This window comes from Gymnoscopelus braueri, assembly GCF_963280865.1.
Source record: "Gymnoscopelus braueri genome assembly, chromosome: 24".
Taxonomy (NCBI): domain Eukaryota; kingdom Metazoa; phylum Chordata; class Actinopteri; order Myctophiformes; family Myctophidae; genus Gymnoscopelus; species Gymnoscopelus braueri.
In genome coordinates, this window is record NC_137626.1 from 31,180,942 (window position 1) to 31,192,730 (window position 11,789).

The window sequence follows — 11,789 nt, forward strand, 5'->3', positions numbered from 1 at the left end:
CCTGAATAGACTGTGATTGGCCAATCACGGTGCAGGGTTAGGCGGGGTTACGGGGTACATTTTTGGCCAATCACAGCGCAGGATTTGTTGTACAAATATCCAAACCTCACTTATAGGGGCGGTTTCACCGCCCAAAAACAAGACCAGGAGACCTGGTTCTGCCAGACTTAGACTTCACATGACGTGTCAGCCTGTGTCTATGCCCATGTATGGACGAAAGGGGGACAGACTTTTATGGCTGGGGCCTAAGGACAAAGTGACACCAAAACCTGTTTTTTGCCCATGTATGGAGAAAACATGTACAAAACATGCCCATGTATGGACGAAAGGGGGACAGACTTTTATGGCTGGGGCCTAAGGACAAAGTGACCAAAACCAGTTTTTTTGCCCATGTATGGAGAACACAGGTACAAAACATGCCCATGTATGGACGAAAGGGGGACAGACTTTTATGGCTGGGGCCTAAGGACAAAGTGACCAAAACCTGTTTTTTGCCCATGTATGGAGAACACAGGTACAAAACATGCCCATGTATGGACGAAAGGGGGACAGACTTTTATGGCTGGGGCCTAAGGACAAAGTGACCATGCCCATGTATGGACGAAACAGGTACAAAGCCTCATGTAAGCCGACCCCTTGGGTCTGGCAACAATATATATAAAATACATTCTTGATTTTTTGATTAATCGGGAAAATAATGTACAGAATAATCGTGAGGAAAATCATGGATAGTTGCAGCCCTACATCCATCAGCTTTCATCAGTGCACATTGATGCTGCACAGGTCTTATCACATCTCATAGAAATGCAGGATTCAACATATATATACCAACATACCATGTTACATGATAAATATTTGTTTTAAAAAAAACAAAAAACATGCAAATATTCAGACTGACACAGTAAGAACATCACAAGTTATTTTTTCCACAGAAATATTGTTTATATGAATCATTGCATGGAGAAGAGAATGACGGAATGCATGTTCCAGACAGTTCAGAGGTTGGTTATTGTACCAGCATGTTCTGGGAAACAGGAAAAAGGTTCTTAAGATTTATTGAATGTAATTGCATTGGGTCAGGCTGACCTAAAATGGTCTTAACTAATCATGAGATTTCACATTATTTAGTGCTAAGATGTAGGGCCACAACAAGTTATAAAAGCAGACCCACAATCCTATTGTATCAGCCCTGTCTGCAGACCCATGGCTCCATTGGTATATTAATACATGTATATACTTCTGAAGATGCATATACTTGCTCCTTCCTGTTTAGTTTGGTTTGGTTTGTACTTGCTCTGTTCCTTTCTTCTATATTATTTGAACTCTTCCTGTAACTCCAGATGTTGTATAATTGTAATTGTCCTTAACATCTGTAATCATGTGATGTGAACATGTGACACTAAAGTTGATTCTGAATTGTGCCTAGATAATAAATTATTCCAAACATCCTACATATAGTAATGTTAAGACATCATAGCTAATGTTTCACCTTCCTGATAACTATATTATACATTATATCAAAATAATGAAACATCTTGCGTGTATGTGTGTGTTTGTGTGTGTGTGTGTGTGTGTGTGTGTGTGTGTGTGTGTGTGTGTGTGTGTGTGTTTTATAGTGCTTTGCAAAGGCCTTAATTTGCTATCACATAACACTCTAATAATGTAATACAACTTAATAGTGATCATAGCCATTCCATTAATTGTAAAAAATACTGTCATAATACATAACAATACATGAAGTTTCTCCCCTCAGTTAACCAATATTTAATAAGTAAAATAACTGAAATCGTGTCTCCCATTGGGTGTAATGAAACACAGCCAGATTACATTCAATCATATAAAAACTGTAGAATTCTAGAAAAAACTGTTGTACCACATACTGTATATAGTTTATAGTTATTTACAGTGTAAGTGAATAGCACAATACCGTAATTTGCAATACAAGTCGAATTATTATCAACGCGAGTCTGACATGAGTTTTTTTTTTTCCCCCTACAAGTACTTCTCCAATCTACTTGCCTCATCCAAATTCCTCCTTGCCCTGCCTACATTTTTAGTAATATAAACAAAAAAATCCCAATAGATAAATCTAGAATTTTCATTAATGGTACGGAAATCTGTCAGGTTTCACATACAAAATCTTTGGGCGTCATTATAGATGATCATTTAAATTGGAAACAACAGATTGATACTGTAGCTATGAGGTCTATGAAGATGCTTGGCATATTGAGAAAGATCTGTCCACTGGTTCATCCTTCGTCTCATTTAACTCTTTATTTTAGTTTAATTGTCCCCCATCTTAATTACTGTAATATTGTTTGGGCTGCTACATATCCTACAAATCTAACTAAACTACTTATCATTCAAAAGAGGTTTTTGAGAATTATTTCAAACTCAAATAGACACAAGCCATCTGCACCTCTCTTTATTAAATATTCTTTATTGCCTATAGATAAGGTTCATGTTTTTCAAACCTGCTTATTTATGTTCAAAATAAAGAAAATGTAAACAAGACCTTCCTTATTCTTTTCATATTTTTTTTCCTGTTACTTCTGATTTTCACTCCTACCCCACAAGGCAAAGAGATGATTTTAATTTAGTTTTTTGTCGCACTTCGAAACATCAATATTTCATCACATTTAGAGGCCCTCAGTTGTGGAGCTCTCTTGATGCATCACTCAAGTCTTCACTATCCTTCCCAATATTTAAGAAACATTTAAAACAATATCTCATGTCTTCCTTACTGTAGTCCATTGATTTAGTAATCTTTACAATTTCTTTATTTGCACCACTGTTCCCCTTGGAAACTTGTATTATTTTGTATTGAACTTTTAATCCTGTTGTTTAATGATTTCTCCCATGAAGGAAAGGATTCCAAATAAGCCAGCCGGCTTCTTCCTTTCCTTGCACAGCAACTTGTCATTTATATGTATTGTTTCTATATTTGTTATAACAATATGCTAATGAACTAAACTAAACTAAACTAGGGGGTACCGTTGCCAGTGGTGCCGCGCATACATTTCTCTCCCAATATACTTTTCAAATCCATTGCCTGTTGATCATATGTAAAACACTACAGAACATATTTATTATCTACGTATATTACATCAATAATTAATTTGTTATATTTAATTGTAGATTCAAATTGGGTTCCAGGTTTCAACAATTTTAAACAGTCATTTGAAGCATGGACTGCAAGATGCATCAAGATGCAAGATGGCAGAAACTTAACCAATAAAATCAATCAGTACTAATTTCACATCAGACAGGACTCCATACTAACCTTTCCACTGGTAGCACTGGTGCATTACTGTCCCTTTAAAACTGAGGGTCCTAACTTGCGCAACACCATGTCCCTTATGACAATATAATTTGGCATTTTTTAAATGTATTTTCAAAAACATTTAAAAATTGTGAAAACTAGAAAAGGTGCTCCTCGGAGCACAGGTCTCCGCCAGGTCAGGTAGGTTATTGTGGCCTTCTGGTGGCGCTATAATAGGCCAATGTGAAACGGGTGCCATTTGTTTTTAGGCCTTTCACTGCAATCGGACACTGCATTCATGATCTGAGGCATTTTGTTCCAAAATATTTTTTGTTTTGTGAAATTAGACCTGCTGGTGGCGCTATAATAGACCAATGTGTAAAGGGTGGCATTTGTTCCTCGGCCTAGTGGGAATGTGCGTGCGAAATTTCACGGAAATCGCACACTGCGTTCATGATTTGAGGCATTTTGTTAAAAACGGACCTATCCTGCAAACTTTGGAAGGCAATGTTAGCCAATTAGGATGGAATATGAAGTATCGGACACATCTGTCTTGATGACATGACTATAGAGATACTGTGTACCTATTTGTGTGATTTTTGGACAGAATCTGAAGGAATAATATCCAAAAATGTATTTTACATAAGTCGGCCTCCTGGTGGCACTGTAAAAAGCAGATGTGAAAAATGCTGTTTTTCCTTGGCCTCTAGGGAGTGTGCGTGCAAAGTTTCACGCAGATCGGTGCAGTTATTGTTAAAAATGAAAAACAGCCTGTTATAGCGCCACCATGAGGCTGATTTGAAACTTTTCAAGTGGCATTTCTTCCTCGGCCTAGTGGGAATGTGCGTGTGCAATTTTATGGAAATGGAAATCTGTGTTCATGATTTGAGGCAGTTTGTTCAAAACGGACCAATCCTGCAAACTTTGGAAGCCAATGAGGATGGAATATGGGAAATCGGACAGATCCGGGTTGATCACATGACAATAGAGATACTGTGTACCGATTTGCATGACGTTTGATTAAAAGCTGTAGGAGTAATGGGGAAAAAATGGGCAGAGATTCTGATTGGCATCCAGGGAGTGTGTGTGCACAGTTTCGCAGCGACCGGGCCAACGGTGCCGGAGATTAGCTGCTAACACACGGACAGGACACACGGACGGACACACGGACGGACGGGGGGCAAAACCGCCATGGCTCTCGGCCTGGCGGAGACAATAACGATCTACAAGCTCACAATGCATCAATGTAGATCGGCTAATTTCAGTATTTTAAAATGTTTTTTAAAATCCTATGTTAAAAGTAGCTAAAGGAGGGTGGGCGGGAAGACTCCGGCCACGTCACTCTGACTCAACCATAAACAAACCTGATACACGTATACAGTATAGGCAGGACCACGACCATGTCACTATAACTCAGAGAACCACAAACAAACCCGAAAAGCCCATATATATATATATATATATATATATATATATATATATATATATATATATATATATATAGGCATGTCACTATGACTCAGACTTAAGTATAAATAAACCTGATACGCCCATAGGCATATAGGATCCGGTTGTCCAGATGCTATACCCAAGTGGGGAGAACAAGTATTTGATACACTGCCGATTTTGCAGGTTACAAAGAATGTAACCTGTCATGGTTACATAAAAATGAAAATAAAATGAAAATGAATGACTTAAAAATCATTCAATGTGATTTTCTGGATTTTTTTTCCTGGATTCTGTCTCTCACAGTTGAAGTGTTTCAACTGTGAGAGACAGAATCCAGGAAAAAAAAATCCAGAAAATCACATTGAATGATTTTTAAGTCATTCATTTTCATTTTATTGCACGAAATAAGTATTTGATCACCTACCAACCAGTAAGACTTACGGCTCTCACAGACCTGTTTCTTGTTCTTTCAGAAGCCCTCCTATTCTCCACTCAATACCTGTATTAACTGCACCTGTTTGAACTCGTTACCTGTATAAAAGACACCTCTGCACACACTTTAACCTCAAGCACTTAAAGGTTCTATGACATTCATTTTCACTTTTTTTTTATTTTTTATGTATTTTGGGGGGTTTTATGACCTCAATTACACCCAAAAAATCTGAACTTTGAACATTAAGTGGATTTTCTGTGGTCTGGGGTTTTCTGAATAATTAGGCTGAAAAGTAATCTGAGCTTGGCCCTTCGGTAGTGAAGTCACAGCCCATTAATCCCGCCCAGACTCCTCCTCACCCCTACCCTCCCCTATCCTTTCCTTTGGGGGGGGGGGGGGGGGGGGCGGAGCAGAGGTGATGATTGACAGGCAAAATCCCTCACCAGCGACACCCGCAGGCAAAGATTTCTTTTTTCATTGCAGTTGAAAAGGCTTTAGAAATGTGAGAGAAAAACACCTGCCATGGATCAATGGAGTGGATTTTTTTGTTAACTTTTTATACACGTTTGAAGGACCATGACAAAGACTTTTAATGTGTGGTAAAACTGAACGTCATGAAACCTTTAACAGACTGAAACTCTTCTCAAACTGTTAATGTGACAAGAGTTTTCGACTGAAACTCTTTGTTACAATGTTTACAGTGAAAAGGTGTTTCTCCAGTGTGGATACGCTGGTGTACCTTAAGTTGACGCGACCCAACAAAACTCTTGTCAGACTGTTTACAGTGGATAGGTTTTTTCCCCAGTGTGAACACGCTGGTGCCTCTTAAGGTGACCTGAGTCATTGAAACTTGTCATAGTGTTCACAATGGAAAGGTTTTTCTCCAGTGTGGATAAGCTGGTGTTTCTTTAGGTCACCTGAACATCTGAAACTCTTGTTACAATGCTTACAGTGGAAAGGTTTTTCTCCAGTATGGATACGCAGGTGTCTATTTGAATGGCTGAAACTCTTGTCACAATGCTTACAGTGGAAATGTTTTTCTCCAGTGTGAACACGCTGGTGTGCATTCAGGTCACCTGACTGACTGAAACTCTTGTCACAATACTTACAGTGGAAAGGTTTTTCTCCATTGTGAACACGCTGGTGTTTCTTTAGGTCACCTGACTGACTAAAACTCTTGTCACAATGCTTACAGTGGAAAGGTTTTTCTCCAGTGTGAACACGCTGATGTGCATTCAGGTCACCTGACTGACTGAAACTCTTGTCACAATGCTTACAGTGGAAAGGTTTTTCTCCATTGTGAACACGCTGGTGTTTCTTTAGGTCACCTGACTGACTGAAACTCTTATCACAATGCTTACAGTGGAAAGATTTTTCTCCAGTGTGGACCCCTGGTTTCGCTTCAGGTCACCTGACTGACTGAAACTCTTGTTACAATCTTTACAATGGAAAGGTTTTTCTCCAGTGTGGATACGCTGGTGTGTCTTCAGGTCACTTGACTGACTGAAACTCTTGTTACAATGTTTACAATGGAAATGTTTTTCTCCAGTGTGGATACGCTGGTGTGTCTTCAGGTGAACTGAAACACTGAAACTCTTGTCACAGTGTGCACAATGGAAAGGTTTTTCTCCAGTGTGGATACACAGGTGTCGATTGAGGTGATCTGAACGGCTGAAACGCTTGTCACAATGCTTACACAGGAAAGGTTTTTCTCCAGTGTGGATACGCTGGTGTTTCTTTAGGTCACCTGAACAACTGAAACTCTTGTTACAATGCTTACAGAGGAAAGGGTTTTCTCCAGTGTGGACACCTCCACTGGTCTCCCCCCAATCATCACTGTCTTCAGTGACTTCAGTGTCAGATTCAAGTTCAACTTCAGAGCAGTGTGAAGAGATGTGTTCATCATCAACTTCACTTTTCACTGCTAGTAATGTCAACATTGATCCATCAGGCTCCTCTGGTCTTTGAAATATCTCCTCCTGTTCCTCTTTAATGTGTGGAGGCTCTGGTTCCTCCTGGAGCAGACTGGGGCTCTTCTTCTGCTTCAGGCTAGATGAAAAGATGAAACTCTTGTTACAATGCTTATAGTTGAAAGGTTTCTCTCCAGTGTGGATACGCTGGTGTTTCTTTAGGTCACCTGAACAACTGAAACTATTGTTACAATGCTTACAGTGGAAAGGTTTTTACCCAGTGTGGACACGCAGGTGCCTCTTCAGGTTTCCTTGAGTCATTGAAACTCTTGTCACAGTGTTCACAATGGAAAGGTTTTTCTCCAGTGTGGACACGCTGGTGTTTCTTCAGGTGAGATGACTGATTAAAACTCTTGTCACAGTGTTCACAATGGAAAGGTTTTTCTCCAGTGTGGACACGCTGGTGTCGCTTCAGGCTAGATGAAAAGCTGAAACTTTTGTTACAAAGTTTACAGAGGTAATGTTTTTCTCCAGTGTGGACACGCTGGTGCCTCTTCAGGTTCCCTGAGTCATTGAAACTCTTGTCACAGTGTTCACAATGGAAAGGTTTTTCTCCAGTGTGGACACGCTGGTGTTTCTTCAGGTGATATGACTGATTAAAACTCTTGTTACAATGTTTACAGTGGAAAGGGTTTTCCCTGGTGTGAACACGCTGGTGTGTCTTCAGGTGAACTGACCGACTGAAACTCTTGTCACAATATTTACAGTGGAAAGGTTTTTCTCCAGTGTGGACATGCTGGTGTGTCTTCAGGTTCCCTGAGTCATTGAAACTCTTGTCACAGTGTTCACAATGGAAAGGTTTTTCTCCAGTGTGAACACGCTGGTGCCTCTTCAGGTTCCCTGAGTCATTGAAACTCTTGTCACAGTGTTCACAATGGAAAGGTTTTTCTCCAGTGTGGATACGCAGGTGTCTATTCAGGTGAACTGAATGGCTGAAACTCTTGTCACAATGTTTACAGAGGAAAGGGGTTTCTCCAGTGTGGACACCTCCACTGGTCTCCCCCCAATCATCACTGTCTTCAGTGACTTCAGTGGCAGATTCAAGTTCAACTTCAACTTCAGAGCAGTGTGAAGAGATGTGTTCATCATCAACTTCACTTTTCACTGCTAGTAATGTCAACATTGATCCATCAGGCTCCTCTGGTCTTTGAAGTATCTCCTCCTGTTCCTCTTTAATGTGTGGAGGCTCTGGTTCCTCCTGGAGCAGACTGGGGCTCCTCTTCTGTTCAGGAAAATCCTCCTCTTTACACACAACCATGTGCAGGAAGTCTAGGAGGAGAAAAATAACATGATAGTGAACACGGGATATCTAAAATGTAAATCTATTGTTCCATCTTCCATGTACATAGCTATTACCTACTAAGACTGACAAAACAGTTACTAAATAAGTACAGGTTGTTACAGGTGGTTCTGGAAACTCGAAAGTAGACTCGAAAGTGTTAGCAAGATTATATCAAAATACATATTTTAAAAAGTAACCTGAATCAATATATTTAGTTATATTACCCAACAAATGAATTACGGTGATAGAACAAATATTTAATTTGAATCATTAAAATGTGTTTTTTGTGTAGCCAAAATGTTTTACTGTACCTCCATGCAGTTTACATTTTTGACTGATAAAGTATTAAATCAATCAATCAATCAAGATGTGAGCTCTGAATTGAGAGTAAGTGAGGCTATAGGCCAAGCTATATACAACTGGATGTGTCTGTATGTACAGTATGTCACCTCCAAAGTAGACCAATCATAGCTCATGCCACTAAGTGCATGACGTTTTGAACCAGAAGCACCTCCAAACACAAAAGCTTTACATGTCTGGTGAAAGTTAATGGGTCGTAGTTTAAAATGTATGTACACTTATTTTCATTATCAGACCGTGTACAGTATGTCTAGAAATTAGTCTGTGTGTCTGGTGCTAATTTCACAAACCACTGTACCGATCAGTGCCACATTTCTTGTGCATGCTGCCAATAGGTCAAGCAAGCAAGCTTTTTTCCACATCTAATAGAATGCGCTGCAAGTCATGGTCATTATATTATTCAGTTTTATTATTAAAGCGCAGACTGTAAGCTTTCAAGTGACGTGCCATGCACTGAAATCTGGAAATAGTTGAAGATATACTTATTTTAATGTTGTTAATCACTTGATTGCCAAGATCGAGTTAACTATTTTTTCTTTTCTTTTTTTCTTTTTAATTTGACCCAAAGACCAAGGAGATATGATTTTTCGAAGATCTAGACTCCTATCCAATTCCTTGTTAACTTAAAACTTAAAAATTCTGTATCTCGGCTCCTGAGTACTTTTTTTTTCTCAATGAAAAATAAACTGCAATAAATCTGAAATAATTCTGGCAGGTTAAGTGTTAAAGGACGACGTCACCCATGTTCAACCTGTCTTCATATAATTGGACCTCACCTAATGCTCATGATAATATGTCTACCCATTTTTGTCTACTGTCAAATTGTCTGTTTCTTAGAGGAGGGCTGTGGACAGTTCAGAAACCTGTCTAAAAGTGATATCATTGATGGGGAATCCAACTAATAGAAACTACAGGCTTTCTATTGCTGGAAAGTTAGCATGCTATAATGGAAGCCATTGTTCCCGCGTTAATAAAACATCACACCCAGTGTGAAGTGGGCGGTGTGGTCACAATGGTTTCACAGTGATGGAAGTTCACTTAAAGAAAAGTAATATTGTGGACCAACACCCCTAACTTAAAAAAAAACATAAATGTGGTTTTTTTAAAGTGCATAGTCCTATTTATAGGGCTATGCACAATTGTCATGTTTCCCTAGCCAATCACAGTCCTGAATAGACGGGGTACACTGGTGTACCCCGCCAATCACAGCGCAGGATTTGGTGTGCAAATATCCAAACCTCACATAAAGGGGCGGTTTCCCCGCCCAAAAAAATCACACCCAGTGTGAAGTGGGCGGTGTGGTCATCACAGTGGTCATCATAGTGATGGAAGCTCACTTCCAAAAAAAATGATTTTTGGAAGTGCATAATCCTATTTATAGGTTATTAATGTCATCATGTGTCTCGCTAGCCAATCACAGTGCTGAATAGAGTCAGCCAATAGAGTCAGCCAATCACAGTACAGCTAGGTGTGTACTAATGGGCCAATCACAGTGCAGGAAACTAATACTAATGAGGTGTCCCAACCCCACTTATAGGGGCGGCTACACCGCCCAAAAAAATATATATATATATATTGAAGAACAAGACCAGCGTTCTGCCAGACCCAGAATGAAGTCCTAGTATGTGACATAATAATGATTTCATGAATAGTTCGTTTTTTGGCTGGGGCCGGGGGACAAAGTGACCATGCCCATGTATGGAGAAAACAGATACAAAGCCTCATGTAAGCGTGTGTTATTCAATCACCTGGAGGAACTCTGTAACTGCCTGACTCACCTGTAGTCTGAGTATATCTTTTCTTGTAATATCAAGTTGCTTTGCTGTACTTTGCTTGCTTCAGAGTATCAGTGCTGTATATAGTTTAGTGTGTTTAAAAGTAATTTGTTTAAAAGCATTAGAGCTATATTGTGAGGTGTGACCTGATTGCCCTATCAGAGGGAGTTTGACCTGAACCAGGCCAATTGCCTTGTTGATACTAGGGGAGGAGTCTCCAGATTCTCAAGGTGTATTTAAAGTCTGTTCAGCCAAAGTCTCTCCAGTGTGTTATTCAATCACCTGGAGGAACTCTGTAACTGCCTGACTCACCTGTAGTCTGAGTATATCTTTTCTTGTATTATCAAGTTGCTTAGCTGTACTTTGCTTGCTTCAGAGTATCAGTGCTGTATATAGTTTAGTGTGTTTAAAAGTAATTTGTTTAAAAGCATTAGAGCTATATTGTGAGGTGTGACCTGATTGCCCTATCAGAGGGAGTTTGACCTGAACCAGGCCAATTGCCTTGTTCATACTAGGGGCTCCAGTCCTGACAGACAATTAGCAATCAGTTGAAGTTGTTTTAAACCACCTGCTTTCAAAGCGGCTAGCAAACGAAGGCCAGGCGAACAAAGGCAAGAGGCGACTTTGTCAAAGCCCGACTTCGTCAATGAACGAGAAGCAGTATCATTGATTAGTGCCATATATAGTAGTGCGATAGATGTAGTAGTGTAGAATGTGTATAGGAAGCGTTAGACGGAGCCCGGCAGTCCACAACATGCAGTCAAATAACTTTGTTTGGCAACGGACAACCTCACCTGATAAGTACGAACCCCAGCAGAGCCCTGGAGAAACAAGAATGGATTATTTGTCCCGTTTAACGTCTGTGTTGGCTCCAGGACCCACGTTCTCATACAGAACACCACTGCAAGAGGAAATCTGGCCGATGACTTCACAGGGGTTTCCCCACCAACATCGTCAACGAGAGGATTTCCTCATGCGCAACATGGACTCGAGACAAACGCAAGGTTTTTCTCAGAGGGAAGCACAGGAATACGGTGATTTTCCCACTGTTTTTCCTATCTCCTGGCACCACCGCATGGCGTCGACGCGGGACAACAGATTCACCCCTCCCCCACCCCCCCTCCTCCTCCACCTCCACCACCACCACCAGTCGATACCAGGACAACAACAAAGTGTCCCACCGAGAGGAATGCTGGGAAACGTCCTTTTCCCTGTTTTTCCAACGGGCACTGGAGGTCAACTACAAGGTTTTCCTCTG